The 19,191-nt window shown below is 48.9% G+C and overlaps 1 protein-coding gene across 1 annotated transcript in view; it reads right to left on the bottom strand.

Annotated features, from left to right (window-relative positions):
* Positions 1–19,191, bottom strand: part of sog (chordin short gastrulation) — a 308,185-nt gene that overhangs the window by 117,016 nt on the left and 171,978 nt on the right. The gene's annotated exons all lie outside the window — the stretch shown is intronic.

The raw sequence follows: 19,191 nt of genomic DNA, 5'->3' as shown, positions 1-19,191 counted from the left end.
GCACACCCCAAAGGGGAAAATCACGCTTCATTTTGATCGCGATACTTCTCGCCAACGCTACTCCTCACCCGTGTAACGTCAAAAATGCGTGTTAAGCAAGCTCACAAGCATTCTCATGCACTGGCACCATCTGCAATCACACAATGTGCGTATCCTCGCTGATGTCCTTTTAATGTCACCTGGAGACGTCAAGGGCGATATGAAAGGCATCCACTTTTTTCGCTTCAGTCTATTTTAAATTGCCTTATCATTATTCGGAAGCATGGTACAGTGAACCACAGCGTTTTCTAGAGCAACCATTCACCCACTCCCAGCACAACGAACGCGCGGGCGTGCACACACACGCGCACTCACGCACGGGTGATGATATTGTGCAGTGCACTGCTTCAATGCCAAGACAGCTTTCCAACTTGGTGCACGATGTGGTGTAGTGAGCGGCCGCAAAGAGCTTTTCCCTCTGTTAAAAGTGTTGCGAAATTTCAATACGAAAAAAAAAACAGAGCATGCAAACAACAAACGAAGGCGAAAAAACGCGAAAGAAAGTAGGCTTTTCTGACACACACACACACACACACACACACACACACACACACACACATATATATATATATATATATATATATATATATATATATATATATATATATATATATATATATATATATATATATATATATATATATATATATATATATATATATATATATATATATATATATATATATATATATATATACAGGGAGGGGATCCACCTTCTGTACCGTTAGGTTCCATCTTTTACGCTGTCGACGCTCCGCGCGCCACGTCGCTGTTTCGGTTTGTGGCGGTTTTCGCAGCAGAGGCACTCTGTAAACCCCCCCCCCCCTTCTCCCTAAACCACGCGGATGCGAAAAGTCAACGCAGAGCAACAGCGTACTATATAAGCGAGCATAAACTCAATCCATTTTTTTTTTTCTTTAAACCCTAAGCCACGCCAGTACGAATCCTTTTTCTACAGCATGAAACTGTCCCCGCACGCCTTCTCAATATATTATTATTCTTGCATCGCTTGCAGATAAGCGTTGCATACTCGTATATCTCTGCGCCTGTGGACCTTGCATGGTCCTCTACACTATTACTAGCATTTTATTACACAACTCCGGAGTTGTATCGAGTTCTTGTAGTCCCATTCGTTATTCAGCAAATGACAAGTATAGGCCTTCACTCGTTAAATTCAGTTCCTTCGTTCACGAGATCGCAAGTTCTCACTGCATCAGCACAATTCTTCTGTACAGTACTACTTATTCTGCGCTGTTCTTCTGCTACACAGAAGTTGTTGATATTCAACTCCTACGTGATTGACTCACAACCGCGTAAGGAGATTGGCCAAGAAACGGATATGGCAACACAACTGAACATAGGCAATTTCTTGACCACTTTTGAATAACAAAAGAAACTTCAACTAAAATGCTTATGAGTTCACAATGGTATAACTTAAAAATTCATATCAACACCGTTTTGACTCAACTGTAATAAGTTGTCTTTTCAACGGCGCAGCGAAAATCTCTACAAGTGTGTCCTAACAATGGGTCTCCCAACGACATATCTGGTATGTCTATATCCAATTCGATTCAAGTCTACACAGTTCTACATTGATGTAACGCTACTTCTACGCAATTCTTCTAGGCGGGAAGCACGTTCTATGCAGGTGGCATTCTATATATAGGTATCCCTCACGTGTTTCGTTGTGAAATTCACTTTCTATTAGTCATTGCCTTCCTGCCGGTGTAGGGCAGCAATCTGGAGACTCGAAGAACTATTAAATTCAATTATTGGGCCCATTTTCTTCTCGAGGGCTATGACGTGACTGTGAGGTACGCCGCTGTGGAAGACTCACCTCGTGCACAAGAATAAGAGTGCTCGTCCAGGAACACCGTGGACGAGCGCTTTCATCAAAATTAACTAGGTGTTCTTGCATATCTCGTTTCGGAAAAGTGGCTGCTTTGAATTGAACGCACCTCGTAAAAAGCTTTGGTACGAGACCTCACATGGAATAATAGAGAGCTGAGCCAGTTGCCAAGTGTTCGTTTCAATAGACAGGGCGTGAAACAACGGACGCAGAAAAGGAGTCCTATAACCACAAGCGTTGACTTCGTTAGTTATTTCCTGTGTCAGGATTTGCACACGCTATAGCATTGTAAAACAAAAGAACTTTTTTTAGATGCGGAGCAGCCTATGGTGGAGTTAAATCTGGTATGCGTGCGGCGTGACCACCCTTACTGCACATGCGCCAACTTTCCCCCTCTTGCGTGAGCGAGAGGAGGCGTCAGGACCCTCTCCTCGCGTGAGCGGCGCGAGGAGGTGGGGTGGAGCAGCTGGTGTGAGCGCTCCCTACGCTCCGCACACCACACGGCGGTGTCGGCGGGAAACAACTACGGATGAAACGCGGGCTCGATGAACGCAACGGTAGCGTCGGCAAGCGAAACCCGCCGCACGCAACGCCAACGTCGAAGTCGAGCGTAGCCAACGCGTGGTCTGCGGACAGACAACGCGAGTCCACCACCCGCGTGCAGAAGGCCTCGCTAAACAACTTCAACGCCCCTGCTTCTACAGTGCGAACTCCAATTAAGTTACACCACCCACTAAAGGGGACCATGAGGTGATGCCAAGCTGCACGGGGAATGCACGCCACGTTTACATTCGTTTGACTACATAGCAGTGACCGGGAGAATACGGCAGCTTCATCCTGTGAGAAATTGCCAGATCCCTTCACAGAAACCTGACCGCGAAAAATCCGGGAAAACACACTGAACGCAATATACCGCACACTCCAAGGGTCTCCCTTAGTTATTTTTTCCACGAAACTCAATCACCAAACGACAACGTTACCGCGCCATCATGGCAGCAGCGGAAGAAGTCTTTAACAAAGCGGCCTCGGCACTTTGTCCGGACAATAGGGCGACGGCAGCGGCTCTAATAGCAAGCTCGCGCTTGAAACAAAGCGGTCTTAATTACGTGCGCTAATTAAAATCCCCTCACGCGGTTGTAATCACCCTGGAAAATCGTTCTGCGTCATTTCTCCGAAACAACGGCTAGACAAAGAAACAACAAAACGGTTCGAAAGACACACACACACACACACAAGCGAAACCCGAATGAGCAGACGACACAACGTCCCTTGAGGCAGACTACCGTCTGCTGCAGAAATCGGCAACCTCAATTATACGCCGTTAAACTGGCAAAATGAAGTATAGTAGAATGAAAACTTGAACGTGGATTTAAGCCCGTGGAAGTTGATGGAACACGAAACGGCGTTCCGGCGTCACTAACGTGCCACCTCATCTGACGGCGCAATTAGGAATTTCTATATTTGTTCACGCACAAGGCTCCCGTGCGTTTTTCACGCATGGGCTGTATTTTTTTTAAAGAAAGCAGACAAAAAAAGCGCATTTTATATCACGAAAAAGAAAAAAAAACACGTTTTCTCTACCATCGTTACCTCTGCGCTTTCTCTGCATAAGTATGCACTAACAAAGCTTTGCAAGTTTAGGATATCTTGCACTTTTCCGAGCCGCTATGTGATACCGACGTCATGCTCATTATATTAATGAATGAAATCTGATCCCAGCGGCGCAATGGAACACGAGACCGTACATTGCGACTTAACCAAAGCATATTCCTCTCTACTGTCGTTACAATTAAAGTTGCTATATTTGCTCACGTGCAGAACACTATCGGCCGTTTTAATGCGTTCGTGTTGGCATAGAGTATCTTGCGCATGCGCCGTTACGAAGAGCACCATTTGAAATTTAACCAGATTCCTGTCCCCGTGTATATACCAGCGATGTTACCGAATGAACACCACATTTCCTTTCAATAATATTATAATAATTGTTCGAGTTTATAGCCCCAAAAGCAGCATAGGATTGTGAGAGATGGCGTATAGTGGAGGGGTACGGAAATTTCGGCCACCTGAGGTTCTTTATCCTGCACCTAAATCTGCGCGCACGGGCATCAAGCATTTTCGCCTCCATCGAAAATGCGGCCGGGATTCGATCCCGCGATTCTCGGGTCGACAGCCGATTGCCTTAGTCATTAGACCTCCGTCGGGGGTACGTGTTTTCAGTGGACGGCCAACTATAACCGATGCTAGCCAGCATATCTCACGGTTATTCAGCCAGCATTAGCTGTATTCCTCCTTTAGCCAACACGTAAAACCACCAGCCGTAATTTGATTGACAGCGCCAGGTAAAGTTAGCACTAATTTAGCGGCATTAGTCCAGCGTTAGTCAGTACTTGGCCAGCGTGCAGCCATTATTAGCAGGTTTGCGAGTGCTGTACAAGTAAAGTCTATGAACTTAACATGCGCCTCACTTTTGAAGAAGTTCAGTAATGTTGCAGTGCGATTTTCGTCTTAAAGATGCGTCATTTTAAAATTATAGTTATATCCTGCTTGAGACACTTTTTTCCACATTTTAACTCTATACTTTTAAAATTTCATTGATGATAACGCAACACAGTTCTGAACACATCAATTTACTTCCCGTTGTTATAGCGCGAACGTTTGTGACATGGTGACGGAATGCAATGAGTACATCGCATGCGGGTTCTTTCTTCACTCATGCACAAAATCCGATAACACTCCGGTCGCATCGTACTCGCATTAAATAAGAGAGAGAGAGAGATAAAGATGCAAGGAATGGCAGGGAGGTTAACCAGACGCACATCCGGTTTGCTACCCTGCACTGGGAAAGGGATGAAGGGAAGAAAAGAGGTTGCAGAGAGATAAGAAGGTATACACAGTCACGAGCACACTCGGGGAGCACACGCAGTCTACAGGCGGTCGCTCAGGTTTGTTGACTTAAGGTAAAGTAGCAGTGCTTTTGTTGCTTTCTGCGCAACTGAGGCAGATGCCCAAGGTCCTAGTATCTTCTGCACACAAAATGGTCCGGGGTCAAGTCGATTCAAAACCATCCGGAGCTGGCATCGCTGTGTGTCGTAGCAAGCGCAGCTGCACAGGACGTGTTCGATGGTCTCTTCAGCTCCGCAGTAGTCGCATGTAGGAGTGTCTGCCATACCAATGCGAAAGGAGTACACCTTTGTAAATGCACCCAACCAAAGGCGGCATAACAGTGTCGCATCGGAGCGGGAAAGTTGTGATGGTAGCTTTAGCTTGAGCGAAGGATCCAGTTCATAAAATTGACACCTTTGGAAGCTGGTAGACGACCAGAACGTGCGTGTGAGATCTCGAGCCAGCAGGTAAAGTTGTCTTGCTGCCTCATTCCTTGATAGAGGAATCGCATTAAATAAGGTTAACCTTAATCTGATTATGCTGATTTGATCATCACAGCTGCCATGCTAGAGCACCAGTATATACCTTAAGAAGCTGCGTCTGTTGCGTCACGTGCAAGCAATCAACCGGGGAGAAAAGTAAAGAGAAAAGCGCGTATTGATTAAATGAATGAGTAAGCTTGGTCGATCTATACGTTTATTGTTACTTATAACCGTGCAGGCACAACTTAACAAAACCAGCACCAGCCCCTAAAACGGAAAGCAGAAAACCCATGAAGTGAATGAGTAAGACACAATCTCACAAAAAAGCGTGGAATACTAAGTGTCATCTCTACGTAACACACACAACGTGTGTAGTTTGTCAACCGAGCGAGCGAAGAGATCGGTGTTGTGGTGACCCGAAAAGCCGTCTATTAAGCCATTTACTTTTTTCCCCTTTAATTGCATGCCACGACAAAGTACACCAAAAAGCCGAAACATTCTCTGGTGCACACTTCTCTATTTCGCTTCCTCTATCTATCTACGTCTCTCTCTCTTTTGATAGTTTCATTGATGTGCCGCAACCGGGGAGTGAAGCGTCGCACCAGAACGCCTGGCTGAACCCTGCATTTCGACAAGTGTACCGCAGATTGGGCGAGTTGCTGCATGATGAAATCGTAAGGTTACGGAGCAACTCTGTTCGAGCGTGAAGGAAAAGAAAGCCAGTCAAGAAGGGAAATACAGACGACAAGAATTAGCGCTCGTCCTGTCGTCTGCATTTTCCTTCTTCGCTGGCTTCTTTTTTTCTTCACGCTGAAACAGAGCTGCACTATAACCTTACGATTTCACCGTGTCGTTTCGCGACATGTCAATGAGATGTTCCCTTTCTTTCTTTCTTTCTTTCTTTCTTTCTTTCTTTCTTTCTTTCTTTCTTTCTTTCTTTCTTTATTTATTTATTTATTTATTTATTTATTTATTTATTTATTTATTTATTTATTTATTTATTTTGTATTACTTTCTTTTTAAGTTTTCTTGTTCTTTCCTTCCTTATTTACTTCTTTTTCTTTCTTCATTTATATATTTTTCCTTTTTTTTCTTTTTTTTTCTGAGCATACTTCACCGCGCACTAGTTCATGCAAGCCGTGCGAGAAGGAACCTGCGAGTATGTGCATAACTAACAATTTCTTCTTGGGAAAAGGGTTGGTCATTTCTCTTTTCTTTCTTTCTTTCTTTTTACGCTTCCTTCTCATGCTCGCGTCGCTCTCTGAATGAATCTCTAAGCTAAGCTCGCCATAAGGATGCCGCAGATCGAGATTTGCATACGCATCGCATATGCGTCTGCCGCAACGGCCTCGTGTTATGAAGAACGCGGCGGAAAGCGTTTTCCCCTCTGTGCTCTTGGCAGGCGTGCACCATATACCCCATTTTACCCAGATGCCGTCAGCGTTATTCCATACGTTTCATGCACTATTTAACTGTCACTTTCGAGAATCAAACCACTCCGGACTGAAAAGCGGAACCCGCTGAAGCTCTGCAAGAAGGGGGGGGGGGAGACGAGAACCCGGTGGCTGACTAAGAATGAATCGCTTCATTCGTTCGTTTACCTATTGTTGTTGGTGAAACCATCTGCTTCGTTTTCTATATCCGTTATTTCCGATCGTCCATTTCTCATATAATTTTCGACATTTTTTTATTAGTTTAAAAACCGTCAGCTAACGAATCAATAGGATTTCGTCCGAAATACCCGGTTCTTGGCCAATCCCCCAGCGTACGTGTGCGCCACAGTTTACAGGCATTTCCTTCTTTCCTTCCTTCCTTCCTGGTGGTGGTGGTGATGGTGGCGAGCACGGCACGTGCCCGCGATGGGGGAGAAGCCAACAATGAGGTAGAGCTGTTTTTTAAGTGAATATATCTAAATATAAAATATTTATCAAAACTGAAAGCAAAGATAATTCAAATGACGATTAATTGATATGTAGTGTTTAACGTCTCAAAACCGCCATATGATTATGAGAGACACCGTAGTGGAGGGCCCCGGAAATTTCGACCACCTGGGGCTCTTTAACGTTCACCCAAATCTAAGCACATGGGCCTACATCATTTTCGCCTCCATCAAAATGCAGCAGCTGTAGCCGGGATTCGATCGCGCGACCTGCGGCTCAGCAGCCGAGTACCTTATCCCCTCGACCAGCGCGGCGGGGCGTAATTCAAATGAGAGCGTTGTGAAATTGCTCAATAGAAACGCTAAAAGTGTCATCCCGATACTTACGTTCCCTGCGGTTAGTTGGCCTCTTCTGCCCCGCCACGGTGGTCTAGTGGTTAAGGTACTCGGCTGCTGACCCGCAGGTCGCGGGATCAAATCCCGGCTGTGGCGGCTGCATTTCCGATAAAGGCGGAAATGTTGTAGGCCCGTGTGCTCAGATTTGGGTGCACGTTAAAGAACCCCAGGTGGTCGAAATCTCCGGAGCCCTCCACTACGGCGTCTCTCATAATCATATGGTGGTTTTGGGACGTTAAACCCCACAAATCAATCAATCAATCAATCAGTTGGCCTCTTCTATAGAGACACCAAATCGGCCTACGTCTTGGGAAAGTCGGTGTAGTGTTGGCCCTCCTATAATAGTGGTTTTAATGTAATAACTTCCTTTCACTTCCGGAACTGAGACTGAACTACAGCGGCGTCAATGTACCCTCACGCGATGCAAACTCACCGAGTGGTTCAGTCGCCGCCGCGGAGACGGCGTTATTTTTGCGCAGCCCCTACACAGCACTCGCTACTTGGCGTCGTTCTATTTCGGCGTCGGCTGGCGACGGCCAGACTGCTTCGTCGAGGGCCGCCGACGTCTCGGTGCCGCTTGGCGTGCCGTCGGCGTCGTCGACAATGAGGACACGGAAATCACCACCGCGGCAGCAGTGCTGGACCCGAGAGGAGAACTTTCCCTACTTTTGAACACAATGTCTCGCTGAGCTTTATCCGCCCTCAACCACCAGGGGTGTTGCTTAGCACGTATACCTATGTAGGGTGTAGTGCTGCTGAGCTTGAAGACTCCGGTTCGAACCCCTGTGAGGTGGCTGCATTTTGACGGAATCGAAATGAAACCAACACCCGGTGTACGTAAAAAAAACAAAAAACTCGGTGGTCGAAATTTGCGGAGCCCTCCGCTGTCACGTTCGCTCACACTCGCGATTATACGTAATTGATTGATTGATTTGTGGGGTTTAACGTCCCAAAACCACCATTTGATTATGAGAGACACCGTAGCGGAGGGCTCCGGAAATTTTGACCACCTGGGGTTCTTTAACGTGCACCCAAATCAGAGTACACGGGCCTACAGCATTTCCGCCTCCATCGGAAATGCAGCCGCCGCAGCCGGGAATCGAACCCGCTACCTGCGGGTCAGCAGCCGAGTACCTTAGCCACTAGACCACCGTGGCGGGGCCGCGGTTATACGTAGGCAATCAAGAAGCCACTCAAGAGAAGCGATGTTCACACCTGCGTGCGACTTATACCCGTCACCATGCCGCAATCACGCCTATACTCGCAATGCCATTGCCACGAAAAAATGGCTTTTACCTGCGGATTTGATCGGTTCAGAGATTTGCGACAGCAGTCGCGCGACTGAATATTGACAGCCAGTGACTGAGCCAAAGCGGGCTCTTTGCGACCAAAGACGGCTATTTTCGGACCGGTCACTTTGAGTATACAATAGTCACAAGAGCGGTTCGAGTCGCAGTTGCGAACGAGCTTTGGGGCTAATTCGCTGCATACGTTTCCAGGAGAAATTTCGGCCTATTACTGCCCGGCGCAAACGTGAAGCAGTCCAGCTCTTCCGATGCCATTTCCAACAATCTCATCAATGAGACGCACACACCCCGAGGACACGCCGCAGCACTCTGTGTACACAGCTGTCTTCGCAAATACCGAGTTTCGAAGACCGCCACCGAAGTTATGACAGACGCAGCGACGGATTCTCGATAGCCGACGGCGAGCAAATGCTCTCAATGTGAGAGTTATATATACGTATACACGCGGCACTGTTTGAACGGGGATGTGCGCTGTTCTTCAGTTCATGTGGCGTTATTATGTCTTGTTTTTTTTTTTCAGTGATTAAACCGTGTACACATTGCATCACTGTCAGCAGTCGATATGCACTGCTCCTTCGCGTGTACATACTCCATTCCGTCCGTTCGTGTAGAGGTATAGTGATGCTGCGAATCGCGCGGCACGCAAGCTTAGTCAGCAGGACTTATATATTAACTTTATGAAAAGCTAGTGCGTATCCACTGGCGCACGCGTGCGTGTTTGTGCATACGTATACATACATACATACATACATACATACATACATACATACATACATACATACATACATACATACATACATACATACATACATACATACATACATACATACATACATACATACATACATACATACATACATACATACATACATACATGCATGCATACATATGTAGCGCCCTCGTTCGGGCGGCTCGCAAACCGGAGAGCGCGCGATGGCGACCGAAGAAAATAAAAAAGGCGCTAGGCCGTGGCACGTGAAGCTACGGCTCGCGTTCCTGGCTGGCATCGGTTATCGTTCAGGCGTGTCTTTCTTTCGCTCCTGTGGCATAAGCCTACAAGTGGTGACCTCGGACGAAGACAATGACTGACTCGAAAGCACCCTCAACCGAACAAGCCTCACGTCCGCAGGACGTCTCGGCCGTGCAACTGCGTCTGCCATCTTTCTGGCCACAGGACCCGCAAGTTTGGTTTCATCAGGTCGAGGCGCAATTCTCCCTGTACCGCATCGCCTCGGAAACGACACGCTACTACCACGTAGCCTCCGTCCTTCCTCCTGACGTTGCCAGCGAGCTCTCCGACGTCCTCTCCAACCCCTCGGACACTACCCCATATCAGCACCTTAAAACCAAGGTGCTGGAACGATTCATGCCTTCGGAACGCGTCCGCCTACAGCAGCTCCTTGCAGAGGGGGACCTTGGCGACAGGCGCCCCTCCCAACTACTGCGCCAAATGCGACAGCTTCTTGGGAAACACGACGTCTCTGCCCACTCAGCGTTGCTTCGCGAGCTCTTCCTCCAACGCCTTTCTCAGCCAATCCGCCTCGTCCTCGCGGCGGCTGGCGACGTCAGTCTCGACCGCCTGGCGGAGCTCGCCGATCAGGTTCATGAAGCGACCTCCCCATCTGTCAACGCTGTCTTACCACCAGCAGACACAGCGATTTCGCGCCTTGAGGCCCGTATCGACGAACTCGCTGCCTCCATTGCCGCACTCCGGAGCCCCCTGCAGGAGACTCGTTCGCCTCGTTCCGGTCGTCGAGCTCTTCCACGCACACGAGATGCTCGGAGTCCCAGCCCTCCACCCCTCTGCTGGTACCATCGGCGTTTCCGACACCGAGCCACGAAGTGTACACCCCCATGTTCGTGGCAGGGAAACGCCTGCCGGGATCACTGACGGCGGCGTGTGATCTGCCTTCTCGTCCCAGCCGCCTTTTCATGGTCACGGACCAGCTATCGGGCGCCAGGTTCCTTATAGATACGGGCGCGGAAATTAGCGTTGTGCCCCCGACTAAGGCTGATCGTTCAAAGTCACAGGGGCAAGTGCTTCGTGCTGCCAACGCCTCGTCTATAGCAACGTATGGGCTCCAATCTCTCACCCTCGACTTCGGCCTTCGCTGCATTTTCCGGTGGATTTTCGTCATCGCAGACGTGGTTGAACCGATCATCGGCTCTGACTTCCTCTCATACTTTGATTTGGACGTCAGCGTGCGGCGGCGCCGCCTCATAGATGGTAAGACTCGTCTCTCCATCTCGGGAGTCCTGTCCGACATCGCTCCAATGGCCATCCGCATGCTGATACCTTCCTCACCGTTCGAAAAAATCTTGGCGAGTTTCCCGGAGTTAACTAAACCGTGCAACCTCACTCAGCCGCCTAAACATACGGTGACCCACCACATCGTCACCCGGGGTCCACCGGCAGCCGCTCGACCACGCCGCCTGTGCGGAGACCGCCTAGCTATTGCTAAACGGGAGTTTGACCACATGCTGCAGCTGGGCATTATCCGCCCGTCGTCAAGCGCTTGGGCTTCCCCGCTGCATTTGATGCCAAAGCGTGATCCTGGTGACTGGCGTCCTTGTGGGGACTATCGAGCGTTGAACGCCAAGACTGTCCACGACAGCTATCCTCTACCTCACATCCAGGATTTTACATCGCGCCTCGACGGCTGCACAATTTGCAGCAAAGTGGACCTTGTTAAGGCGTACCACCAGATTCCTGTCGAGCCCACCGACATACCTAAGACCGCCATCACGACGCCCTTTGGGTTGTTTGAATACGTGTGGATGCCTTTTGGACTCCGCAATTCGGCTCAAACTTTCCAGCGGTTCATTTCTGAGGTCACACGGGGTCTTCCTACTGTGTTTGCGTACCTTGACGATGTCCTCATCGCCAGCCGCACACCTGAAGATCATGAGCACCATCTACGCGCTCTGTTCCAACGTCTTCAGCAGTACGGCCTCGTTGTGAACGCCTCTAAGTGTACTTTCGGCGCATCTGAGCTCGAGTTCTTGGGCCATCACATATCATCCAAAGGAATACGCCCTCTCCGGTCCCACGTTAAAGCAATTCAGGATTATCCTCAGCCTACAACACTGCGCCAATTACGCCAATTCCTGGGGCTTGTGAATTTTTCCAGGCGCTTCATACCACACTGTGCCGAACTGCTACGACCGCTCACCGACCTCCTTCGGTCGACCGCCGGCCCGTCCTCCGCCATTCCTTGGTCGTGAGAGGCCCAGGCCGCCTTTGCTGCTGCTAAGCAAGGGGTCGCTAACGCCGTGCTTCTTATTCATCCACGCAGCAACGCCCCTACTCGGTTGATGGTGGACGCATCCAGCGTGGCCGTCGGAGCCGTCTTACAGCAGTGCATTAACTCTGAGTGGAGACCCTTGTCGTTTTACTCTCGGAAGCTACTTCCTGCTGAGACCCGCTACAGCGTCTTTGGCCGGGAACTATTAGCCATCTACGCTGCAATACAGCACTTTCGGCATTTCCTGGAAGGATGCTCGTTTTACGTGCTGACTGACCATAAGCCACTGGCGTATGTTTTCCGCACTAACTCATCCAAGTACGTGCCCCGTGAACTCCGCCATCTGGCTTATATATCGGAGTTCACGACTGACATCCGCCACGTGAAAGGAGCTGACAACACCGCCGCAGATGCCCTTTCTCGTATAGCCGCGGTTGACTCCACCGCCAACCATCGACTGGGCCTCATTCTCCTCGACACAGCAGGATGATAGAGAGCTTGCCGCTTTTCGGGAGAACCCCCGTTCTCTCCGACTACGCCTGGTGCCTCATCCATTATCATCTGAGCGCTTGTGGTGCGATGTCTCAGCTGACCTTCCCCGCCCTTTCGTTCCCCCTTCATTACGACGCACCGTTTTCCACTCCTTACACGACATCTGTCACCCTGGCATTCGGGCTACTCAGCGTCTTCTCACCCAGCGCTATGTCTGGCCCGGAATCAACGGTGATGTGCGCGCTTGGACGCGCATGTGCCTGCCCTGCCAGATGACAAAGGTCTCCCGTCATACTAAGACGCCGCCCCAACCTTTCCTTCCACCCGGCCGTCGTTTCGACCATGTTCATCTAGACATTGTGGGCCCTCTACCAGTGTCTCAGGGGTACCGTTATATATTGACCATGATCGATCGCTTCACACGCTGGCCAGAGGCTGTTCCAATTCAAGATATCACAGCCGAGACAGTTGCCCGCGTTTTCATTTCTACGTGGGTATCCCGTTATGGCTGTCCTGGCACCGTGACAACAGACCGTGGACGTCAGTTTGAGTCCTCGCTGTTTACTTACCTTAACCGCATCCTCGGAGCCAGACATTGCCGTACCACGGCTTATCATCCCTGCGCCAACGGCATGGTGGAACGCCTTCACCGACAACTGAAGACCGCCTTGACTACCCGCCTCAATAGAGCCACCTGGGTTGATGCCTTGCCACTGGTGCTCTTAGGTTTACGAGCTGTCATCCGGGCAGACCTGCAGTGCTCAACAGCAGAGCTGGTGTATGGCACTTCTCTACGGCTTCCGGGAGACTTCTTCACGTCAACGAAGCTACCAGACCAGCCACAGCAATTCCTACAACGCCTCCTCGACTGCGTTCAAGACCTCCGACCCACTCCACCCAGACCTTCCGAACACAAGACCATATTCGTCCACCCTGATCTGGCCACTGCAACACATGTTTTCGTGCGCCACGACGCGGTCAGACCACCTTTGACACCAGCCTACGACGGACCCTTCCGCGTCCTTCACCGCACCCCCAAAACTGCCACTCTACTTCAGAACGGCCGTGAAGAGACAGTCAGCTTGGACCGCCTCAAGCCGGCGTACCTGGAGACCGCCCTAGAAAGCCTCTCATCTACGACTGATCTTCTGTTGGAACACCACAAACGGCATGTCACATTCCGACTTCCAGTCTGCACGGGGGGCCCTGTAGCGCCCTCGTTCGGGCGGCGCGCAAACCGGAGAGCGCGCGATGGCGACAGAAGAAAATAAAGAAGGCGCTAGGCCGTGGCACGTGAAGCCACGGCTCACGTTCCGGGCTGGCATCGGTTATCGTTCAAGCGTGTCTTTCTTTCGCTCCTGTGGCATAAGCCTACACATACATACATACATACATACATACATACATACATACATACATACATACATACATACATACATACATACATACATACATACATACATACATACATACATACATACATACATATGGAAGCTGTGGGTGTGTGTGTGTATGTATGAGAGAGATGGAGACGACCTCTCAGCTTTCCTAGCTGGTCCTAGTTGGCAGGTGCACATTTATATAGAAATATATTTAATATAACAGTTACTGAAAGACTAAAGAACGGCAATGAACGAACAGGTGGACGTTCGTGCCTCTGTTGTTCTTTTCATAAAAACATTTCACACTGACATCCACCTGCGTTTGTACAACCAACCAAGCTGGTGTACTTGATGATCGAGCGCACTCATTATTGGCTATAATGTTGATGATTGATGATTGATATGTGGGGTTTAACGTCCCGAAACCACTATATGATTATGAGAGACGCCGTAGTGGAGGGCTCCGGAAATTTAGACCACCTGGGGTTCTTTAACGTGCACCCAAATCTGAGCACACGGGCCTACAACATTTCCGCCTCCATCGGAAATGCAGCCGCCGCAGCCGGGATTCGAACCCGCGCCCTGCGGGTCAGCAGCCGAGTACATAATGTCGGAGGTAAAGATGACAATACCAGCGTTGCAAGTTGTTAATCCGTGTCCAAATCCAGCTTAACCAACGTGTACTAGGCCTCCACAATATCACACCAAACTGTCGCGTCAATTATGAAAACTAATTTCATTTGCACCAAATATAACAAAAAGAGCTCCTTGATAGATATATCTCGCGCAGTACCAGGTAATTCTTCGATTTTTTTTTCACAAAGAATCGGTAAAGTTAAAAAGCAAGTGCTATGCTTCCATACGGTGTTCTCTGGCTAGCGTTATACAATGTGTATTTAGTTTCAGTCTTAGCTACATTTTTTTTTTGCGTACCCGAGTCATTTACGCACATAGTAGTGTCAGCTGAAAGCGGACAGATTTCTCTAAACTCTACATATCGGCTTATATAACTATGTAGTACGACATTTCTGCTCATATTTTTTTATGTTTGGTAAACTTACCTACCAGTACACTTCACGAAAGAGAAATGATAACACGGAAGAATACAGAATTGGGCGTCTGGACTCGCGCTTTTTTCTATATTCTTTCGTTTTTTTTCTTTTTTCCTTGCTCTGTTTGCGCCACAAGTCTTTCGTTAAGGTATGCACCAAGCAGCCCAACGTTAGTACACTGCTTACATGAAATAACAAACACAAAACTAACGTAAGCTTTTAACGCAAGACTCGGGTAACGTAAACCATTACGCTCTTCTCTTGCGGACCGGGACAGATAACAGTGATCAATAAAAAACCACCGAAACACGTCGCTTGCATGCGCACGCTAAGTGACCGAGACTAATTAATTGTGCGCATATGGTGAAGGCCGCGCGCCTAAGGGGCCGCTCAGTCGACTGGTCAGCGCAGAGGGCCCAGGCAAATTATTTCAGGTCGAGCAGCCACCGCATACCTGTCACCGCAACGTTTGCGCGTTCGCCTTTCTGTAGCTCTCCCGCGGTATAGTTACGTGCAGTACACCGAAATGCGTAAGCGGGACGCGTGTGTTTCTTTCGAATGCGGAAACTACGGAAAAGCTCGAACTTGAAGGTAAAAAGGCCAGCTGATGGAGTCCGCGAACGCGCTTCGCAAACGCACGCCGATAAAGTACGCGCCGTCGTAACGAAATTCTGAGTGGCAGTGCCCGTTCTTGCAGTGTTCTTCATTGCCATATACTTCTCGCCGTGGAATTTTCGGGCTGGCCTAATATATATGTACGAATACTCTCTGGAATGCGGACTGAGTAAATATGCTATAGCTTAAATCGATTGCAAATATTGATCTTTTTTCTGTGAATACTGACCGATCTCAGTGCTTCTACTTAAGCCACCTATCTGTATGTCGACAGAGTCTGGCAGTCTGTACAACAGTCGGCCGCGGGCAAGCCCGCCACCTCGACTGCTTACCCGCAAGTCGCGTGTTCTACCCCGGCCGAAGCGGTTGCATTTTGATGAAGCCAAATAGCTAGAGGCCCGCGTGCTCGGCGTTGTCGGGGCACGTTAAACACAATGCAGTCAAAATTTCCGTGGTCTTCCACTACGGCGCGCCCCACCGTGGTGGTCTTGGGGCTAACGTACTCGGCTGCTGACGCCCAGGTCGCGGGATCAAATCCCGGCTGCGGCGGCTGCGTTTCCGATGGAGGCGGAAATGCTGTAGTCCCGTGTGCTCAGATTAGGGTGCACGTTAAAGAACCCCATGTGGTCGAAATTTCCGGAGCCCTTCACTACGGCGTCTCTCATAATCATATGGTGGTTTCGGGACGTTAAACCCCGCATATCAATCATCGATGCGGCGTCCTTCATAACGATGCCGCAGTTTAGGAGTGTAAAAGCGCTGTAACTATTTTCATTGTTGGGAAGCCGGCCAATAGCGTTCTCGTTAACCATCTCAAACACGCAGCCAAACTGCACGCAACTGGCGTGGAGTAGCGATTCGTTGTAAAGGCGGCGGGCGGCACAGTTAATTGTGCGAGTTTCAGGTATAAAGCAGGCGCCTTGGTAAGACTCGGCCTCTAACTTGCACGCTCGCGCGACCTGTGCCTTCTCCAGACGCTGCTAACGACTGCCGCTAAGGCCAGGGGCCAATAGGGGACAATCAACGTTCGTTAAGCTGCCGACGCAGTGGCGACCGCGACAAGTTTAAACTTCGCCCCCTCCCACACCACCTCGGCGGCTCCACTTTCAACCCCTTCGCGCCTAGGCATCGGAGGCGTTGCGTAGAGAGACAGTTTGCACAACGAGTTTCTCGTGAGACACCGTGGAATGCCGGCGGTGCGACGGGGTGGCGTCATGGTAAACGATGCAAAAGTCTACGCACGAAGCAAGGTGTAACGCTGGCCCATTCGGTGATTGATAATCGTACTGTATGATCATCACATCGCAGCGTCGTACCGAGTTGGCGAAGTAGCGCACTTTCACGAGGACAGGCGGGACAAGAAGGACAGGATACTATTTGCGAGCACAATCTGAATGCGAAATTTGCGGGAAAGCATGTCAGCGGTATACAGATGCCGGTAAAAAAATATGTTTTTTTAAGAAACAGCGCATATCTCTCTCTCTCTCTCTCTCTCCGTCTCTCTCTCAAGCAGCATGTAGTTAAGAAATATCGACTTTCGCGGCATCATTCTCGTTCCTTGTCTCCTCCTGAGCGCGCACTACCTTACCTGTATACTGTATAAAGTGTGCATGTGTGTGTGTGTGTGTGTTTATGTGTGTGTGTGCGTTTATGTCTTTCTGCATCTATATCTTCCTCTCTCTCTTGCATGTCTCTCTCTTTCTCTCTCTCTCTGTGTATGTGTGTACGTGTGTGCGTGCGTGTGCGTGTGTATGTGTGCGTGTGCACGTGTGTGTGTGCACGTGTGTGTGTGTGTATGTGTGTGTGTGTGTGTGTACGCGTGCGTGCGTGCGTGCGCGCGCGATACGAACCTTACATGCTCGTTCGGAATTTCGCCTGTAAAACAACAATAAGAAACACTCGCATCACTTGTTTGGCGCTGCAGTTGTACTAACAGGAGGCAGTTCCACGCTCTGTTGGACCTCGACGCATGATTAGCGTAAGCACTCGGACGATGGCAGACACAGCAGTCCCGAACCAAAGGCTTCGTGACTTTTGCCCACACGTACCTTCCATCTGATTGAGTCCTCGTGTCGGGATTACCTGGCAACACGACTTACCGGTTGATTGCGTCGTCCTACATGTCATATATATATATATATATATATATATATATATATATATATATATATATATATATATATATATATATATATATATATATATATATATATATATATATATATATATATATACGCAAATCGACTGCGAGCGACAACACTGCGGAAGGCGAAGATCTCGTGCTCCACGTGTTCTTGGTTCAGCTGTGGGCTTTCTCTCACGCCATGCAAGCACGCAAACGTGACGAATAGCTTACGCCTATACACGCTCACACGTTCCGCAGAAATTACCCCAACTCCGGTAACTAATCCGGTTTAGCAACGCAGCCACGCTGACTATTACGGGCGAGTTGAGCGTAAGGACACTCAGACCGCCAAGCGAAGATAGTCACGAATCCCATCGGCGTGTCCATAAAACCAATGAAAGCTAACCACGACACGTTATATTCACGCACGAGGCAAAAACGAATTCGTGACATGGAGGGACACCAGCACCGAGAGGGCGTATCGATGAATTTAATGAAAATGGAAGGAGTGTGAGTTGTTAAGCCAATAATAGCGTCGCACCCCCACCACCAACCCTTTCATGAACGTCACTGGATCGAATCCCGGCCACGGCGGACGCATTTCTATAGCAGCAATATATGCTGGAGGTTCGTTTACTATGATTAAAGTTTACGTTTACGAACACCAGATGGTGCATGTTTGCGAGGCCACCCACTTTGGCGCTCTTCATATCATGAGTTTGGAACCGTAACAGTTATTATTAGCGTTGGCCCGATTCGGAGAGCCCCGCAGTTTGCGCACTGTCATTCGAAAACGTTCGTTCGAATAAATTGTTATAACGTGAAAGCCCTTACAGAAGGTTTCATCTGAACGTTCTAGGAAGGTAATGGGAAAGTACGGGGCACTTTTACGTAATTTCCTTTCATTGCTGCCATTCTCACAAATTCTATTGTCTGCAAAAAAGGAGTAGCCGGTGGGTGCTATATAAAAAAGGACGAACATCTCTTATGATTGATATGTGGGGCTTAACATCTAAAAACCACCATATGATTATGAGATACGCCGAAATGGAGGACTCCGGAAATTTCGACCATTTGGGGTTCTTTAACGTGAAGAACATATAATCAGAAAATGTTCTAACGGTGTCCGCTGCCGGGGTCTTATGTCGTTTAAGCAAAAAAAAAAAGAGGGAAAAACAACTTATCATTGCTTACTTGTTCGAGGGGGGTCATCGGGGGTCACCATGTAGTGCGAAAGTAGGAATGACGAGACTAAGGATGATAGTTGAGCAAGAAAGCTAGGGTTCGAATGCCTACCATGGAGGCCGTATTCAGGTGTGGTTGAAATCTAAAGAGAGTCATGTACTTTGACTCCGAAAAACAAAAGGGGTGGGGGGCGGGGGCAAGAACTACATTTTAATCAACAATAGAAAAATTTCTTCTACGCCTTACAAAAAAACTTCACA

The sequence above is a fragment of the Rhipicephalus microplus genome, chromosome 3 (genome assembly GCF_043290135.1).
Source record: "Rhipicephalus microplus isolate Deutch F79 chromosome 3, USDA_Rmic, whole genome shotgun sequence".
Classification (NCBI taxonomy): domain Eukaryota; kingdom Metazoa; phylum Arthropoda; class Arachnida; order Ixodida; family Ixodidae; genus Rhipicephalus; species Rhipicephalus microplus.
This window is presented reverse-complemented; position numbering and strand designations above follow the sequence as displayed.